The 21,377-nt window shown below is 36.3% G+C and overlaps 1 pseudogene; it reads left to right on the top strand.

Moving 5' to 3' along the window:
• Positions 1-21,377, top strand: part of LOC141693663 (L-type lectin-domain containing receptor kinase IV.2-like) — a 115,708-nt pseudogene that overhangs the window by 13,151 nt on the left and 81,180 nt on the right.

The raw sequence follows: 21,377 nt of genomic DNA, 5'->3' as shown, positions 1-21,377 counted from the left end.
CAACAGAGCAAAGCTTACATTGCAGAGGGAAAGAGTTGGGATGATTCAGATAATGATGAAGATGAGGAAGTTGGAAACTATGCTCTCATGGCCTTGGAGCAAGGTGAATCATCCTCATCAAAAGGACAAACACCAATTCTTACCACTATTGATTTAAACGTAAATCAATACAAGGAAACTGTTGAAAAGATGAGCACAGAAATGTTTCACATTCACACAAGCATGGTTGCTGCTAATGAAGAAGTTAGCAGATTAACAAAGATAAATAAGAAGCTCGAGAGTGAGAAGCAAGAAACTGAATTATTATTGTTTGAGCTTGAAGCTTTAAAACAAGAAAATGCTTATCTCAAGAACAAGCTCAAGTGTGCAAATGAAATTGAAGCAGTGTTAAGGGAGAAGCTAGAAAAGAATGAAGTAAAGATGAAATCTTTCCAAAATGCATCTGAACTGGTTGAACAGTATCATGAGAAGAATAAGCCATGTGCAAAAATTGATATTGGCCTTGACTATGAAGACATGAGTGACAAAAATATGACTATAGGTGACAAAGGGAAAGTCAAGAAGACTGAGAATGCTCCAACCTTTTTGAAAAAGGTTAATTCGCCTAGATTCAAAGCATGTGTAGTCAACTTCAGTGAAGAAGATTGATAATCAAGCAAGAAATTGCTGATGTAGATAAAGAAAAGAAAACTAAAGAATCAGTTCAGTCTTTAAAAACTGAAGAGAAGCTCATGAACAAACACAATCCCAAGACTCCTATTCAAGAAACCAAAGCTGAAGATGCAAGAAAGAAAAAGAGAAATAGAAATGGAAAAATAGGGATAAACAAAAGCAATAATTTTGCTTATGTTGCAAATGCTCCTAGAAAGAAGTGTGAAAAATGTGGCTCTTCAAATCATCTAACTCACCTTTGTAAAAAGGTTGTTAGCAAGCCAGCTGAAGGAACTTGCAAATATAATGAAGCTAATTCTAATGATACCTATTCATTATGTGACAAGTTTGACTGCATTCCTTGCAATATGAAGGTAATGAAGAGTTTCCATAAACTGAGAGTAGATCTTAAAGAATCAAGAAATGAGTCTACATCAGAAGGAAAGCATGCACAACAATCACTGAATTATGTGTCTTCTAAAATTACTCATTCTACTTCTCCTGAAAAAGTTACCAAGAAGAAACTACCCAACACTGCTTGGGTTTCCAAACACACTTAAGACTCATTGTGTGCAGGGAAAGTGAAGAAAGTCATCTAGATCATAGACAGTGGATATTCCAGGCGTATGACTGGTGATAAAGCCCTGCTATCACAACTTGAGGAGAAAGCTAGCCCATTTGTGACCTTTGGAGACAACAATAAAGGATTCAAAATGGGATATGGCCAAAATGTTTTGAAAATGTTGTCTTTGATTAATGTAGCACTGGTAGCTGATCTTGAAGTGAGTTTTTTCAAAATTAGCATATTGTAGACAATGGTCTCAAGTCTTATTCTACAAGGAGAATGCACTATTATCAACAAGAAAACTGGTGAAGCTGCTCTTAAGGGAGCAAGGAAAGGAAGCTTGTTTGTTGAAGATTTTGACTCAACAATTAAGGATGGTATTTATTGCTTCTACACCAAGGTATCAGGAGAAAGAAACAAGCTCTAGCTTAAAAATCTGTCTTCCTTGATTTTCAAGAGAATTAACACCTTGTCAAAAAGGAGTTGGTAAGAGACATGCCTAAGATGGAGCTTGCTCAAGTTGAAGTTTGTAAAGTTTGTCAGACTAAGAAAATGAAGAAACTACTCAACAAGAGAATCATGATAATGAAAGCTCATCTCATACACCTGAGTTTGATTGCGCAACCTCAGGGGGAGTAAGAGGATCTTCAGATACTGGAAAGAAGCTCAACTTGGGATTATGACATTCCAAGGGAATCAGTTTTGGAGCTGTTGGTTTCACAGATATATCCTATACTAGATGGAGAGTTGATAGAAAGAGTTCCAGTGGAAAGTGTCAATTTTGTCTTTTAGAGACCTGTATCCTGATCTAGCATTAAGCTTATTTTTATACCAACAGAAAAACAACTAGCTGACATTTTTACTAAACCTTTGGATGAAGCAACTTTCACTAGACTTATAAGTGAAATTGGAATGCTCAATTCTTCATCCTAAGGCAAGAACTCAGCTAATGTTTTGCAGCAGATTAATCTCCAGTAAATCAAAATTAATTTAATTAAATTGGAAATTAACTGAAATATGAATTATAAATATTTCAGAAATCTCTGCATATTTATTCTTCAAATTCAATTAACTTGGAATCTTTTAAAAATTCTAAGTAAACTACTCAGTTGTTAAATTACATTCTTGATATGTAAGATTAACACTAGGCAAGAATTACAAAAACCAAAAGTTTCTAGAAAACTGAGTTCTCGATAAGTATAAATTGACTTCTCGACAAGTCATTTTAGGACTTCTCGAGTGAGTCCTCGATAAGTCAACTTACTGACTTCTCGAGTGACTTCTCGATAGGTTTAAAATGACTTATCGATAAGTCCTTGTAGAGTTCTCTAATAGTGTTCATTCACAGAGTTCTCTACAAGTACAATTCTTGACTTATCAATAACTCAGAACTGAGATAATTTAAATTGATAAATTATTTTGGTAAAATACTTTTGGAAAATTTATTCTAATTTTATTTTGAATTTATTCAAATAAAAGTTAGAATTAATTCAGTCCTTTTTGGACAAACTGGGCATTTATCTGACATTTCGATAAGTCGTATTTGAGCTCTCTAAGAGTAATTTACAATGACTTCTCGACATGTACTTCACATCTCTAAATGACTTCTCGATAGACAAACTCCAAATGTCTATTTTTGAGTTCTCGACAAGTTATCTTCTTTTACTATAAATACCTAGACTTCTCAATACATACCTATACTTACAGCTTTCGAGATCTAAAGTGACCTCGCTTTCAATCCATAAGCGTTTTCTCTCTCATTTTTCATCCTTTCTCAGAGATTTTTCCTACCCATTCAGTCTCATCAATCAACTATGGCTCAAAATTTTGCTACGGCATCTATCCCAGAAAAAGGAACCAACTATCTTGCTTTCATTGATGCAAAGCAAGCTCCTGATAGTTTCAAGGGGTTTGTGAAGCTGCTGTCTGAATCCTATCTTGCAGGTGCTTTGACTACAAATCCAGTACTGTATCTAGATGTGCTACATGATTTTTAGACTACAGCTGTAGTGATGACTGATGTTAATAACAAATCTCTCTTTCTGGTGGTGACATGCACAATTGGAGTCCAACGAATAGAATTCAATGACCAAGATGTGAATAGAGCTTTGGGGCTGCCAACTGAGAATCTGGTGGAGGTACCAACTCCTGATGAGCTGACTGAGTTTATGGACTTCATCAATTATGGTGGAAGAATCAACCTGTCAAGCTTAAATAGAACCAATCTAAGGAAGGAGTGGTCATTCATCTTTGAGTCTGTAGTAAGGGCCTTTACTTCCAGAAAAACTGGATATGACAACATCTCAAGTGTTGGGCAAAAGCTGGTGTATTCAATTGCCCACAACAAACACCTGAATGTTGGTCTACTAATCCTGGAAGAACTTGCAACCAGGCTGGTTATGCCCCTAACACCTAGAGGTAAGGAAATTTTCTTTCCTAGATTTATAACGTCCACTTTAAATAATAAAGTAGCTGACATACATCTGTTGAATGGTAGAGATAGTACTAAGATAGGAAATTGTAAGCAAGTGTCCAAGATATTATTTGGCTCACTTACTACAAAGAATAAGATCAATGTAAGTCTGAAAATCATTTCATTTATGTTGGAAAGATTTAGGACTTATCCTTATCCTATGCCTGACATGAGATCTAATGCACAATCTTGTACAACTATGATTCCTGAACCTGTGGAAGTATAAACATAGGATCACCAACAGGGATCTTCCCAAACTGCAACCATTCTTTCACAACCTTTAGAAGCTAGGAGACCAACTACCTCATCTTCTCAAAAAGGCGAGGTCAGTAAAAAGAAGAGAAATGGGATAAACATAGCTATGTTAAATGAGAGTGGTGCGGAGAAAGATGAAAGAGTACCACCTCTGGTTAAAAGATCCAAAAGAAGTAAACAAACTGAGCTGACCACTCTATCCTCCTCTACATCCTCCCAACAGGATGCGGTTGTAAAAACAACCAGGAGTAAGTCTGCACAGCCTGCACAAGAAGCAATTCAAGTGTATGGTAGGAGAAATAAGGAAGGCACACATTGTGAGAGCACATCCCTTGAAGCTCCCTCATCTATTCAGGGGGATCTGCCAACACTCACAACTGAGCAAAAATCTCTTCTATATAATATTTCTTCTATTCCAATTCCACTTGAATCTATTTCTCAAGTGCACCAAAAATCAAGTGACTTAGCTCAAGAAGCTTTGCTCACCACCCAGACACCTAATTTAGATGGTGAGAGGCTACATGTTGGGGTAGACCTTGATGACAAGTTAGCCCCGTCATTTTTGACTTCTCTGCGGATGAAATCACTGTGAACTGGCAAGGAGAACGAGTGACCCTGAAACAGTCCTTTCCACCTGCAACTATCAAAACAACTTCAGATTCTGCTCAACAGAATTAAATAAGGAAGAGGCCTATTATATTGTTTAGATAACAGCCCTCATAACACCGCAACCAACTCGTCTCCAAAATCTGCCTCATAGAGTGGTACAACTCATACAATCATATGCTGATATTTTTTCCACTCCAAACAGCCTTCATCCTCAGCGATCTCAGGATCACAACATTCCCCTAAAAGTAGATAGCAAACCTGTGAACTGCCACTCATACAGATGTCCAATCGCACATCGAGAGGAGATAGAAAAAATAACAAAAGAGATGTTAGAGGCTGGTATAATCAAATCCAACACATCCATTTTCGCTTCACCGGTTCTTTTGGTTCAAAAAAAGGATAACTCACGGTGTCTTGTTATTAACTATCAAGCACTCAACTCTATTACGGTGAAAAAAAATTCTGATTCCAGTTATCGAAGAGTTTTTGGTTGAATTAAAAGGCAGTAAAATCATTTATAAGTTGGATCTCCGTAGTGGGTACCATCAAACACGGGTCAATAAGGATGATATTGTTAGGTAATGAATCACACACACAGAGGGGGGTGAATGTGTTTTTCTGATCTTAGGCTTTTCTTGAAAGATAATGGTTGAACAAAATAAACTAAATCTTGTATTGAAAAGTGTTCAGGCAGAATTTAGACTTGCAGAAACTAAAGAACATAGATCTTCAAAACTCACTTAATTTTATATTAAAATTAAGACTGTTTTACTACAAAATTTCTAACCACTTTGATGTTAAAGAGCTCATCTTCTTCTTGAGAGTGTTACAAGAATTTTTGTCTAAATTATTACTTCTAACTAGAGGTTCAGTGTTAAATTTATAACTCAGTTAACTGCTGATTTATACAGTGGATAATAAACATGCTATTAGCTTTTCTAAACTGTCACTTGTCATTTCTATTTATAGAAAAGCAAATCTTCCATTTCTGGCTTAGCATATCTTTAGCATCCCGTGTTCACTTTAATCTTCCTCTGTCAGTTAATCTTTACCATTGATCTTGCACACTCTTCAAGCTACTTTTTGTAGACTTTTCAATCCAGCCGTTGGATTGTTTGTTGATTGTTTATCTTGGATATTGAATTGATCTGCAATTCTGTACTTTGAGACTATACCTCAAGATCTCCAGTTTAAATTAATAGAACACTTGACATCTCGATAAGTACATAGGCTTATCAAGATCTCTAGCACTCCATATTAAGTTTGGCTTGTAGAGGTCTTCAGCTTGTCGAGATCTCTAGTCTTCACATATTCACTTTGACTTATCGATAACTCAGAGTTCTCTACTGAATGTAGACTTGTCGATAACTCTAATTTCTCTAGTGAAGAAATGACTTATCGATATCTTCAATCTTCAGTTCTTCAATTTTGCTTGTCGATATCTTCCCGAGTTCTCTAGTAGCTTTCCTGACTTCTCCACTCTGAATTCATTCATTTCTTCTATCCCGGTGGATATTGCTCATCCTTCGAGTAGTGATTGTATCCCGATGGATGTGCCTAACAGCAGTCATCCGTCGACTAGCCAAATTACTATCCCAATGGATGTTCCTCATCCGTCGGTACTCTCTGCAACTTCAATGACTTCTCGATAAGCCATTATGGAGTTCTCGAATGACTTCTTTATAACATTAAATCTGTGACTTGTAGAGATCTTGACTTAGGGTATTTTTTTCCAAACAGATTTGTTCAACTCCAAACTTCTTCAAAATTCTTCCGAGGCATGATTTTCTTGATCTTCTTCCAGATAGAATCCTTAGGCTTGATACTATTTCAGGAAAAAGGCTCCAGTCTGCTCCTTTGCATTCTTACAGACTTTAAGTGTTACAAGTACAAAATACAAATTAAGATAACAATATAACTTACTCAGGGTTGACAGATTGTCTTAGTCTTGTTAAAGTACATACATATATTTTACAACAATCTCCCCCAATTTGTGAGAAGATTGCTTAACATAAATTCATGTCTGTTAACAAGACTAACCCCAAGTTTAAAAACTGATGGAAGATAAAATTAAAACATAAAGCTTGATAGAATTATAGCTTGTACAACATAAGATTCACCAGATTCAATGATTACAAGAATCAGGTAAAAACATTTTTTACATCTGCTTCTTCTCTAAGTTTATCCTTCAAGTGATCAAGAATTTCAAGTTCTTCTATTATGAGTGTTCCACTTAGAGCTTCCACAAGTTTTTGCCTTGCTGTCTTAGGATAACCCTGGTCCATATACTCTAAGCTGAATCTTGAGAATCCACCAACTTTGATGTTTAGAAATCTACCATCTTTAGAAATTCTGCTCATTCCTTTTGCTTTCAACTCTTTTGATCTTTTTATAAACATATCTATTTCTTCATCATGTCTCCTTCTTCTTTCTTCAGCTTCAGCCTTATCTCTTTTCTTTGTTTCCTCCTTTTCAATCAACCATTCAGCCAAAGATGATCTCCAAGTCCTTGTAATAGTGTCCTTGCCTTTTAACAAACTTAACACTCTCTTAATTTCTTCAGGAGTCAAAGAATCCATTAACTTTTTTTCTAGAAGAGTGAATGTACCATCCTTAAAATAAACTCTAACTTCTCTTAGAGATACAATGCAGATTTTAACAATTTCCTCTGCTGGATGTTGGAAATGGTCTTCATCTTAGGTGCACCAATTTAGAGGTAGAAAGTCAGATTCTTTAAAGCAATTACAGATGGCCCTTTCAGTGACTTCCACTTCTTTTGCAGGCTTGACTTTCTTAGCATTTCTCCTAACAGATTTGAGCTTGAATTTTAGTGAAGGTTTGGCTAAAGGTAGGATTGATATTTTCTTGAGATTTGTGTGGCTTGAGGTGATTGGAATTTTTAGGAAATAGTTGGCAGTTTGTCAGTAAAGAAATTTTGGCTTAGATGTTTGGGAATGTTTGATATTAGAGATAGTTGATGTTGTGGGTTGAGCTAAGGTTTGAGATGATTGTATTTGGATTTTAGGGTTGTTTGAGTTCCTGAATCATCATGAGGTTTTTTGCTCTTCCTCTCCCCTCTTCTCTTCTTCTCTTCATCTTCCTTGTCATCCTCCTTCTTCTTGTCTCCATCCTTGCTACCAGATGGCTTACTAGACTGACTCAGATTTGAGCCAGAAGGATTCTGATCACTCTTCTTGTGCTCATCATCATCCAAGTCATCATTATTAAACTGAGTTTTGGGCAAGTTGACTTCTGCATTATCCATATATCTCCTTAGTAGTTTTATCATTTCCATATCATTATGGTTCTTGTTTTTCTTAGCTTTTAAGCTAGTTCCTAGGATCATGATAAGCTTCTCATTGCTCCTGACACATTGTTTAAGGATATTGAAAAATATGAATTGTTTGGTGGTTGGACTGATGTATGTTATACCCTTGCTTGGCTGTAGATATGCTTCAGGAAAGGCAGCTACATGAGCATCTTTCAGTGCAGTTAATAGATTGGTATCTTCACGAGTTATAGCTCTAACTTTGCTGATAAAGATATCTAACTCAGATGCCCTCCTTGAGACAAGGCAATTGAGGGACACCTGCATACATCTATCTGTCCCTGAGTCATGTGCATTAACCACTATCCTATCTTCCAGAAAGTTGTCCTTGTTGACCTTGATCACTCTTATGAAATTGATTGTCTTATCCAAGGCCTTTTTATATGTGAAGTGATTGTTGTTGAGAGAAGCTTTTAAGATATTGAGTAGCTCTTCAAACTCTCTGCTCAAACTAGGTCCTTCAGCAGACCTAATAAGTCTCTCCTTATCAAGATCAACTTTTTTAGCTTTCTTTCCAGCACCTTGAATTTGATGTTTAGATGACCTTGATTGTGCCAACCTAGCCTCTATCTCCCGCTTAGTCTTGTTCGCAGGCATGAGAAAGGGAGTAGGGATTTCAGGCCTTACTTGTTCATGCAAAGAAGGTAGTGGTATGTTGAGTTTACCCATGATGGCTCCTAAAGCTATATAATTCTGCATTTGAAGATGCTTATGGGAATCCACCAGAGTTTGGATATCTGGTTGTTGGCTCTTGACAAGAGATGTCAAAGCCTCAACTTGTGCAGTGAGAGAGGAGTTGGAGTCTTGCAGTTTTGTGACTTGACCTTGTAGAGACTGAATTTACAGATTTGTTGAAGTGGATCCAGGCTGATAAGAGCTGATAGATGTGCCAAAGTGTTCTTCTATAGGCTCTTTGATCCCTTCCATTAGCAAAGCTGAGGGCTTATATCTGCTCTGGTGAAGTTGATCCAACTGGACCTTGGTCTCATTTGAGTGAGTAATTTGTTTCTGGATCACTTCATGGAGATTGGTGAAGGATAGTTTGAGGTTTTTGACTTCCTTCTCAATAGAGGCAAGATCCATCCTAGCCATTTGCTCAGAAAAATGGTTGAATCTAGAAGAGATCTTCTCATGAGATGGTATGATCATGTCCATTTTCTCATTCACCAGTTTCCTGATTCTGTCTTCATGGCCAGTGAGTTTGATTTCAAGAGCCTTACCAAATAGATGAAATGCTTTGAGCTGAGCTTTGTATACATCTGTAATGGCATCATAGACAGCTTCTAGACTCAAGTATTTTACATTTCTTCCCAGAATAGTAACATACTCTTCTCTAAATCTGGCTAGAACTTGATTCATCTCTAAGGCAAAGTCCTCAGACAGCCATGCATCCGCATTCCCATCTGGCTCAGCATCATTGACAATTTTCTCCTTTTGCTCCTCAACCTCTTTATTGTAAGAAAGCATGATGACTTGATGATCTTGGTTGCTCATGTCTGAAGTCAGAAGATGATGTGAGATATTGGCCAGTCCAGAGATCTGCTCTACTAGTAGATCATCTACAGAAGTTGGTTGAGAGGCAGATTCTTGTAGCCATTGAGAGAGTATGTGATGTTGTTGAGGTTGAGAGGTGGATGGTTCATCAGAAACTCCTGTGACTGAGATCACAGTTTGACTCACAGATTGTTCTGTGGTTTTGACAGTTTGTTGTCCTCCACTTGTAGTGGGAACCTCCAATTGAGTTGGAGGGGATTTGACTGGGTTACTGTCATGTACACCAGCCTCAAACCCTTATGTATCTTGTAACACACTGGCACTTGAATGTGCTATAATTGCCTCCCCTATGATTGGATCATGGGCAAGTGTACTCCTAGATTCAACTGCAGAGGCAATTTCTGCTAGGGTTGTGAGGGGAGTTCTTGTAATAACCCCAATTTTTGGAAATTTTTGAAACCCGGATGAATAGTAACTTTTGCTGACAATGCTGATTAAGAAAAATTATCAGACCACGATATATAGGAGTACTGTTATGGAAATTCTAAGATCGTATTAATATTCCATAAAGAAAATAAGTGTATGTAAAAGCCGTCGGATTTCGAAAACGAGCACTTTTATTTTTCTCCGAGATTTCCACCAGACATTAAGGGATTTATGGAATTAATATTAAGATAAAGGATTTTAAATTCAAGGATTATAAAGGAGAATTAATTTAGGTATTAAAAATACCAAGAAGATTTTATCAATAAAACCATTGAGGTATTTAACCAAACGATCAACAAGATTGAGTGATAACCGGACAAAGAAATGAATAACGACTCTTGTAAATACCTTTGCAAGTGGCAAGGCAGGTGGATGGTTGATCAACCAAGAAGGAAGGAATGGCTAGTTAATTATCTAGTTAGGGATGATCTCATCTCACCACAAATCACCAACACATGGCAAATGGTGAGATCATCTTCCACTAATTCCTTTGTTTATTATTAACCTAGCAAAATATCAAGACAACCCATCATTATCCACCACATTATTCCACCAACACAAGAAAGCAAAAGCATTTCCTCCCCCATTTCCATTGCTCTCGGACAAAACAGAACCAGCACATTAAAACTGCTGTATCTCCTTCATTTCTCACTAAAATGTTGTGTTCTATAGCTCGTTGGAAAGGTATTGAGATGGTCTACAACTCTTGTTCACAAGTCTCGTCCAAATAAGCAAGGTAAGACCCTCATTTTTACAGTTCTTTGAATAGGACTTTTAGAAACTTCAAAACCTAACTTTGTGTTCTTGATTTCTTTGGAAAGATCAAGCTTGTAGGAGGCTCCCTAAGGTTTCCTAGCAACTTAACACCTCCCAAGGAAGGTATAAACTTCAAACCCTAGCCTTTACTTTGATTATTAGTGAGTTTGATGGTTGGTTTCCTAAATGAGAAGCATGATCTTTGATTATTAGTAGTTTGATTTGAATTTGGAGTGATTTGGTGAATGAATCTATAGAACTTGATTGTGGTTGGTTGAGATGAAGAATCTGAAGAATAAGGACTGGTATAGTATTATTTAATTGAGTTTTTGATGTGTTAATGACTGTGGGTTGTTTGGTGAGGTTTTGGTGTAGTGAGAAACTTGGAAAACTCGTAAACATAGCCGTCGTAATGCCCGTTTTCCTTAGACTGTTGTACATGAATCTCGGACCAGATAACTCACTGACCAATCTGTAACTTTTCCATTTTTATCTAGATCGTGTCGTAAGCTTCGTTTTGGTATCTGGTTCACTTGAATCCGATGTACGATTTAGGAGAAACGGCCGTTTTAAGCAACGACATTTCGCGAACGAACCATTACCCCTCGCCTTACTTTGAAACCTTGGTTAAGGTCCTTAAGTAACTAATTAGAGTACGAAACAATTATGTAAGGTGGATTAGGAAGTTGGTAAAGTACTCGCGAAAGAGTCGCCTTAAAATTCGTAATGATTAATTTATTAAAATTGGTGAAACCGAGGGTGTGCGAAAGATTAACGCAAATCGTTAAGCATATAAGCGAACGTTAGGGTTTAAGTGGATAAAGTCTAGTTTCTTAAGCGACCGTGGTTTAATTCCGGCTTATGTTGTTTTTTATAGGTTACCGGACCCACTCTAAGCTTAAGTCTACCCCGGAGCACTCAGGCAAGTTGTCTACCCGTATAATTATTGTTGTGATGTATATATGTATCTGCATTATCTTGCGATAAGTGCATGATTGTTATTAGCAAATCTTGCGATATATTGGAGCATGTTGATATGACATATATGCATGCCTGTTTCATAATCTTGATATTCTATTATCAATTCAAATGCTTATAAGTTGCGTAATACCTATGCTAGAGATAAGCAGTAGTTGCGTATACCCTTAGTATAGGGACCCAAAGGTGAACATTTTCTAAACCGGGAGTCGATGTTCCCGAGTATAATATATATATATTTTTATATACCTATATATGGATATATTTTTCAAAACTATTAATCGAATAAGGTTTATTCGATAACTTTATTTTATTTAATGAATATTATCTTGAATATTCATTCGAGGACTTATGACTCCGCTTATTTTATTTAATGAATATTATTTTGAATATTCATTCGAGGACTTATGACTCCTCTTATTTTATTAAATAATATTCTTTATTTTATTAAATAATAATGTTTCGATAATCAAACTTATTTTTGATTATTCAAATAAAGATCGTACTTTCGTATAAGTATATCTTTGGTTAATTATTATTCATTTCAAGTATGAGTTTTAAAACTTTTACTTCAATTATTTTTATAAAGATTATCCTTTATGGGAATATTATTTAAATAATAATATTCAGATATTTTTTAATATATCGGGATTGATTTATTTTATTAAATTAGCATTACTCCAAACATTCTTAAAAATGTTTTCGAGTCTTCAAAATGATTTTAAAAGTTAGAGCGGATCCCAAAACTCGTTTTCAGATTTAAGATCTTCCTTTCGAAGGAGATTTAAATACACGCTCAAAACTGAAAGGATCCGGCTCTGTGGTGTATTTTATATTCGCAACGTGGTTGCTGTTTTGAGAAAATAATTTGATTACTTGCCCAATATTCGGGAAGTATGTCCATCTAATTGAGTCGGCATAAGCGACAGGCCGGGGTACGGTCTATGAAGGTGTAAGAGGCTGGGTGACAGTCCATCCACGCGTGAGTGGCCGGGTAACGGTCTAGCGCGAGGTCCTAATGCGACCAGGGTGATGACCGACGAGGAATTTATCCATCTGCAGTAGAAAAGGTTACTTAATGGGTATCTTTGCCTGATCAGCAAGATATCGGGTTTATGCCAAAATTCTTTTCTTTCCAAATTTATTGGATATTACAACTCTGTTCATACTTTACATGACAGAGGTTTTCAGGAAATGTATGAGATATATATAAATATATATATGGATATATATATATATCGGGACTTAATGAAGTATCTCGTAACGTCATTTCATTCAATAATATTTTAAAGATTGAATCTATTCAAGTCTTATCTTGTAGTCTCATCTGTGTGATGAACTTTTGAAACTAATTATAACTTGAACGGTGGTAGTTCAAGTAGTATTAGGAAAAGATATAAGTATATTGGAGTATCTTGTAACTTCATCTTTTAACTTATATCTAGTAAATGATTATCTTATGTATGACAAGGATTTTCAGAAAAATGTTGAGACAAGGTTAGATATATGAGATCACCTTGCAATGATATATTTATACAGTTATAGACTGGAACTCTGTGTATATTATGCATGGAAGGGGATTTCCAAAATTTCGAAAAGTATATGTACATATATACTGAATATTTTGCGACTTGGTCGCGTTAAGATATCAAACTTGGTTCATATCTGCTTGACCAAGACTTTCATGAGTACTATGAGAATGCTCATATATTGTAAATCATTATACATATTATTTTGGTGGGCTTATTGCTCACCCATGCTTTCTCCTTTCATCACACAACAACAGATAGACAAGATGAACAGGACCAAGCTCCCAATTCGTGAGCGGATAGTAAATGTTCAGCAGTTTCCTGTAGGCGTTGATGCCGTTGTAGCTGAGGTAGGAACTACCAATAGGCTAGGCTTTCAACTTTTGATGTACCAGACTTATGTATACTTATGAATTGTAATAATGGCAAAGAATATGTAAATTTATTCAGAAACCCTTTTTAGGTGTAATGGCTTATAATTGTGGAATAAAATAACTTGTGTTATTTTTGGATATTAATCTCTGAGACTATAACTTGTGGTGTGTATGTATATTGTGGGGTCATAATACGCAGTAGTTGGTTGATTATTAAGATTAAGTATTATTAAGGGAAATGGAACTTGTGACAACCCGGATCCCCGACCCCGGATTTGGGGGTGTTACAGTTCTTCCTTCATGAGGAACCTCCAATTGAATTGGAGAGGATTTAGATAGCTCCCCCTCAGGAGTACTACCCTCAAACCTTCCAGTCTGTGAAGACTATTTTGCACATGAAGGTGCATTAGAGGTATCCATGGGGTCTTCAGTAAAGACTGATGAACCCCCCATGTTTGTGATGGTGTCATCAAGGTCTACCCCAACATGTAGCCTCTCACCATCTAAATTAGGTGTCTGGGTGGTGAGCAAAGCTTCTTGAGCTAAGTCACTTGATTTTTGGTGCACTTGAGAAATAGATTCAAGTAGAATTGGAATAGAAGAAATATTATATAGAAGAGATTTTTGCTCAGTTGTGAGTGTTGGCAGATCCCCCTGAATAGATGAGGGAGCTTCAAGGGATGTGCTCTCACAATGTGTGCCTTCCTTATTTCTCCTATCATACACTTGAATTTCTTCTTGTGCAGGCTGTGCAGACTTACTCCTGGTTGTTTTTACAACCGCATCCTGTTGGGAGGATGTAGAGGAGGATAGAGTGGTCAGCTGTAACACCCCTAAATTCGGGGTCGGGGATCTGGGTTGTCACGAGTTACATTTTCATTAATAACACTTAATATTAATAAACAACCAACTGCTGCGTACTATGACCCCACAATATACACACACACCACAAGTTATAGTCGCATAGATGAATACCAAAAATAACACAAGTCATTTTATTACACAATTATAACCCATTACACCTCCAAAGGGGTTTTTGAATAAATTTACATATTCTTTGCCATTATTACAATTCATAAATATAAATAAGTCCGGTATATCAAAAGTTGAAAGCCTAGCCTACTGGTAATTCCTACCTCAGCTACAGCGGCATCAACGCCTACAGGAAACTGCAAAACGTTTCCTATCCGCTTGCAAATTGGGAGCTTGGTCATGTTCATCTTATCTAGATATTGTTGTGTGATGAAGAAATGAAGCAAGGGTGAGCAAAATAGCTCACCAAAATAACATGTATAGTAATTAACAATATATGAGCCTTCTCATAGTACTCATGAAAGTCTTGCTCAAGCAAAAATGAACCAAGTTTGATATCTTAATGCGACCAAGTCGCAAAATAATCAGTATATATGTATATATACTTTTCAAAATCTTTGAAATCCTCTTCTATGCGTAATATACATAGAGTTCCAGTTTATAACTGTATAAAAATATCGTTGCAAGGTGATCTCATATATCTAACCTTGTCTCAATTTTTTCTGAAAATCTTTGTTATGCATAAGATAATCATTTACTAGATATAAGTTGAAAAGATGAAGTTACAAGATACTCCAATATACTTATATCATTTTAGAAAACTACTTGAACTACCACTGTTCAAAGTATAATAAGTTTTAAAAGTTCATCACATAGATGAGGCTACAAGATTAGAATTGAATAGATTCCCTCTTTGAAATATCATTTGAAGGAAATGAAGTTACGAGATACTTCATTAAGTCCCGATATATATATACACCTATATATATATACATCTCATACACTCTTTTGCTATGAAAAGTATAAGCAGAATTGTCATTCCCAAGAATTTTGGAAAGAAGAAACTTTGGCATAAACCTGATATCTTGCTGATCAGGCAAAGATACCAATTAAGTCACCTTTCCTACTAGTAGATTGATGAATTCCCCACTGGTCATCACCCTGGCCGCATTAGGACCTTATGTTGGACTGCCACTCAGGCACTTATGCTTTGATGGACTCCCACTAGGCCACTTACCCTTTGATGGACTCCAACTGAGCTCATGGCGCCTATGCCGACGCATTTTGGTTGGGCTTACTTCCCGAACGTTGGGCAATTAATCAAACTCTTTTATCAAATTAGCAACTTCGTTGCGCCAAAAATACACCACAGAGTTGGATCCATTAGGTTTTGAGCGAGTATTTAAATCCCCTTCGAAATGAAGATCTTAAATTTGAAAATGAGTTTTGGGATCCGCTCTAACTTTAAAATCATTTTAAAAACTCGAAAACATTTTTGAAAATGTTTGAAGTAAGGATGATTTAATGGAATAAATTAGTTACCAAATAATCGAAGAATATCTGAATATTATTCTTTAAATAATATTACAATAAAGAATAGCTTTTATCAAAATAAATCCAGTAAAATTTTTTGGAAATAAAACTTGAAACGAATAATAATTATCGAAAGATATACTTATACGAAAGTAAAATCTTTATCTCAAAAATCGAAAATAATGTTTGATTATTGTTCAAAACTATCGAATATACCTTATTCGATTATTAGTTATTGAAAACTATATATATATATATATTATACTCGGGAACATCGATTCCCGGTTCAGAAAAATGTTCACCTTTTGGTCCCATATACTAAGGGTATACACAACTACGGCTTATCTCTAGCATAGGTATTATGCAGTTTATAAGGATTTAAATTGATAATAAAATATCAACATTTCACAACATGCATATATATACCATATCAAAATGCTCAACATATCACAAGATTTTCTAATAACAACCATGCACTTATCTCAAGATAATTCATCAATATATTTACATCACAACAACAATATAACGGGTAAAAAACTTGCCTGAGCGTTCCGGGGTAGACTTAAGCTTAGAGGGGGTCCGGTAACCTATGAACAACAATATAAGCCGGAATTAAACCACGGTCTCTTAAGAAACTAGACTTTATCCACTTAGACCCTGACGTTCTCTTACGATCGCTTATACGCTTAACGATTTGCGTTAATCGCTTGCGTACCCCCGGCTCCACCAATTTTAATAAATTAAACGTTACGAATTTTATGGCAAATATATCGCGAGTACTTTACCAACTTCCTAATCCACCTTACATAATTGTTTTGTAATCCAATTAGTCTTTGAGGGGATTTAAACAAGGTTTCAAAGTTAAGCGAGGGGTAATGGTTCGTTCGCGAAACACCGTAACTTAAAACTGTCGTTTCTCCTAAACCGTACATCGGATCTAAGCGAACCACATATCAAAACTAAGCTTGAATCATAAACTATCTAAGCATGGTAATGGTCAGTTCATGGTAGTGAGTGTTCGGGTGCAAAAGTTGTGCACAAAACAGTCTAAGGAAAATTGGGCATTACGATGGCTATAACTTAACGATTCCCAAAATTTACCGAATCAATTCAATACCAAACCACCACCAATTAACACCATTACACCACAATTCAACCCTAATACAAGATCATTCAACCAACAACATTTTAACATAACCTAATACACCAATTTCTAGGTCAAACATTCAAGATCCATAACTTTAATCATTAAGCATAAACTTGGCTAACTAATGGCAATAACCAGGCATAAACTCATCCAAATCATAGCACTAATTATACCAATTCTTAGGATACTCCTACAACCAGTGGGTTGCTTGCCATGGCAGACTACACACTCTAACTCGCCTTCACAGATTCGGTTTGGCTACTTCTCAGCAATGCTTTCTGTGCATCTGTGGCCGAGAGACAACCTCGCATAAATTTCTTCATTGTTCATATAGCAGCTGGATCCTTGGCAATATTATGTCTCCTTTCGGTATTGACATTCGAGGAGAGTCCTGGAACAGTTTCATCATCTCCCTTCTGCATCTCCCGGATAAGACTACGAGCATCTTGGCTCTCTGTTATGCACAAATATTTTGCTACCATATTTGGCGTGAGCGCAACGCTCGAGCCCATGACTTGGGTATTTTTGGTCCGAGAAAGCTTCTAACAGGAATCAAGAAGGATTTTGTTGCTAGACTTAATAGCTCAGCCTGGCTTACTAAGATGCTTGATGTTAGGCCTGATCTTATTCACTGTATTAGCATGTAGTAGGTTTTCCCTTTTGTTTTCTTTCTCTCTCTAATCTTTTTATTCTTAGATTGGTTAGAGATAGTTCTCTCTATGGCTTGTCATAGAGCTTAGGGTCGATCCCTTTGTGCCTTTTTTTTTGGTTCTGTTGATATGTACATAATTTAGCAAAAAAAAAAAATAATATTAAACCCATTGATTTATAAGGGTTCAAGGGCTTTATACCTTTCTTGGAGAGTGGGTATTCACTTAGAAGCTTCAAGGGGTGTTATATGGCCTTAGGAAGCTTGGAACTTCAATGGAACCTAAGAAAACCAAAACACAACTAATTTGGTTACTATTCACCCTCCACTGAAATGAATTGTTTGAGATAGAAAACCTCTGATTCAAGCACTCTAACTATTTGCTCTTCTTAGTTATGAAATATAGGATCCAAAGAAACAAACCTTATAATTTTTCATGGAGTATAGCTTGTGTTTTGAATTTCTAATTCTCCATTTTGATGAAAAATTTGAAGTGAAGAAGATGAAATGGGGGGGGGGGAGGGGAGAAGCCTGCTTTGTTTTATTAATCTTTGTGCATAAAAATGCTTGGTTGATATCAATCCTTGGTTAAATATCTTGCAAATTGCTTGCATCATCTTGCCTACCTCATCATCTTGCCATTTGTCCAATCCTTATGGTGTGATGATGTCACCTTCTCTTTTAACCACATGTTTTAGCTTCTCTTGGAAGCTTCCTTCCCATTCTACTTGTATGTGCTTGTCCCTTGGTCGTTTATCTCTTTTATGGTTCGCTTAACTCTCGTTCTCGTTGATCATTTGAGAGATCATATCTGAGATCTTATTACTTGGGTTCCCCTAAACCTTTCTCAATATTTTATATTCCTTTTATGTTCCTCTCTTATAATCCTTGAATTTAAATCATTTTAATCATGTTACCTTATACTCAATTCTTTCGGTATCTGGTGGATTTTCGGGAAAAATTAAAGTGTCCAGATTCAAATTCTAGCGACCTTTACATACACTCATATACTTTATGGAATACTAATACGATCTCAGAATTCCCATAACAGTGCTCCTATATAGTGTGGTATGATAATTTTACTCCATCAGCAAAAGTAACTATTCATTAGGGTTTCAAAAATTTCCAAAAATTGGGGTTATTACAGTCTCCCTTCCTTATAAGGATTCCGTCCCGGAATCAGATAGAAAACAGTTGGGGATGCTTTTCTAGCATTGCACTTTCTAACTCCAAGTCAATTTTTTTTCACATTGTGGTTTTACCACAAAACTCTTACTAGTCTGATAACCCTGTTCCTAAGCACTTGCTCCTTTCAATCCATAACTCTCCTTGGTTTCTCCATATAGGTCAAGTCTGGTTGCATGTCTATGTGCTCGTATTCTCCTATATGTCCGAAATTCGGATTATGCTTCCTTGATATTGATACGTGGAACACGTTATGAACTTGCTATAGGTTCGAGGGCAGAGCTAGCTCATATGCTTACTTCCCAATACGTCTTAATATCTCCACGGGTCGAATAAATCGTGGACTTAGCTTTCCTTTCTTTCCGAACCTCATTAATCCTTTCCAAGGGAATACCTTTAACAATACTAGGTTCCCTACTTCATACTCTTTGTCCTTTTGGTCTAAACCGACATACTTCTCTAGTCGATCTTGGGCTGCTACCAACTGTCCTATGATTAGATCTACTATGTCCTTGGTTATTTGGACTACTTTGGACCTGAGCATCTTGTGCTCTCCAACTTCATCCCAATATAAGGTAGATCGGCATCTTCCTTTTTTTTTCATACAGGGCCTCGTAAGGCGACATCCCGACACTATCATATCATCTATCGTTGTAAAAAAAAAATTCAATTCATGCTAAATGATCATTCCAAATTCCTTTCAAGTCTACTGCACAGATTCTCATCATAGTTTCTATCACTATAGCTTTTGTTTCTCAATACCCACTCTTTTCCAGTTTGTAGTCGTTACCATCTTCCGTAAATATATACTGGTTACACTTTTGCTCGTTAGCATTCTATAACCTTTTAATAAACGCGTCAACCTTAGTATCACGAACGCGTTTCCATTATGAATACCACCATACTTTTACTACTCCTTTTCTAGCTGCTTCTATCTTCCAAAGTTTGATCAATCTTATAGAAGTAAAAGAATTTATTGAGAGATCACTATAATCATGAACACTTGTTCTATTGCATAGTTAGTACAAAAGGTGGCCAACCTTTAGTACTTGACAAGCAATTAAACAACATGTGGTATCCTACTAAGCTTCTATCACACAGATAGATAGTCATTCGACTATACCTCCCCTTTTGGAAAGGTTGTTCTTCTCAGCTTACACGAAATGAAAGAGAGAGAAAAGAACGAAATTAAGAGCATTATAAAAAAATACTGCCAAAAAATATCTGGCTTGGAATCTATCTCTGAACTATAAAGGTTTATCAAAGGAGAATAAAACATTTGTATATATGCCAACATCAAGTATTATAGCATCGTATTTCACATGCCTAAATATTTTTGCTATTCCGTCCATCATTCTATGGACCCATGCTCTTGGTCGAGCTTATAAATAATCACCGTTGAAACTCCCTCGACAGCGAAAATTGAATCTCGGATTTCATTCTAGACATCATAGTTACTAGAATCCATTGCTATACCGTAACCTTCTTCGTATAGTAATATTACTCTTTATCGATAAGAAGGAATAAATATATCATAGGTAAATGTTCGGCTTAGTTGGTCTATCAATAATAACTTATACATCACCACGACCCGATTAGTGGTACTCAATCTCAACATCCATTCTAATACAACTCTTACGGTTGTAATCGGCTAATTACTCGCAGAATTATTGTTGCATTACTATGGTCCACCACTGACCTACTATAATCATTCATTTTCCATGAAATCTTAATATCTAATCATACGGAGTCCATACCTTCCATATCAAAATCTTTTAAGGAGGTAACATAATCACCATTCATGATTCATGAAGAACACTCTAGATCCTGACGTACATTCATGGCATGAACCAGATAAAATTGCAGAAGAGTTTCAATCAAAGCAGCGATAGCAAGTTAATACCATTCTTAATCATATGCCTTCAATAGAAGACTTGACTCAAACGTTTGTTTAGTCCTTTTTGAAACATGGTCCTGGCTTATTCTCAAGATAGGACCTTCTAAGATAGATAGCCCGCTCACGGCGGTTACATGAATTAAATCTTTACCAAACTACTATTACGGTTGAGTATCGCACAATCATCAGAAGAAATGTCAATATTTCACACCATAATACAACCTTCACGACTTTAACCATCATCACTGTATTCCTCTGGCACGAGCGCCTATAATTGCTCTCTTACACTTAGAGTGTCGGCCACCTCATTGGCCTTTCCTGATAGTAATAGTTCCTTTTAATCAATGTCTTTTGAACGATCTTCAACTAAATTTTCTACCTCATTTCCAATCACTGCTTGTGCGAAAATGCTCTTCCTTACACTTTGGTGAGAAAAAAATATCACCATTTTTTCAAAAGTTATTCCCTCGGTCTTTAGAGGTTAACATTGTCATGACTGACTCTCGGTCATACTTAGGACATCTCTTATCTTGGATCCTTCTTGTTTTCACCAATCTCGACCCTCATTTGGCCGATCTATACTTTCTTATGGTTCAACACGTGCCCCACCTGGAATTATTATAATTACGTCATATTTCCTTAATCAAAATTTCTA

Source organism: Apium graveolens, chromosome 2, assembly GCF_009905375.1.
Source record: "Apium graveolens cultivar Ventura chromosome 2, ASM990537v1, whole genome shotgun sequence".
Classification (NCBI taxonomy): Eukaryota; Viridiplantae; Streptophyta; class Magnoliopsida; order Apiales; family Apiaceae; genus Apium; species Apium graveolens.
The sequence above is the reverse complement of the archived record's forward strand: the minus strand, read 5'-3'. Positions and strand labels throughout refer to the sequence as shown.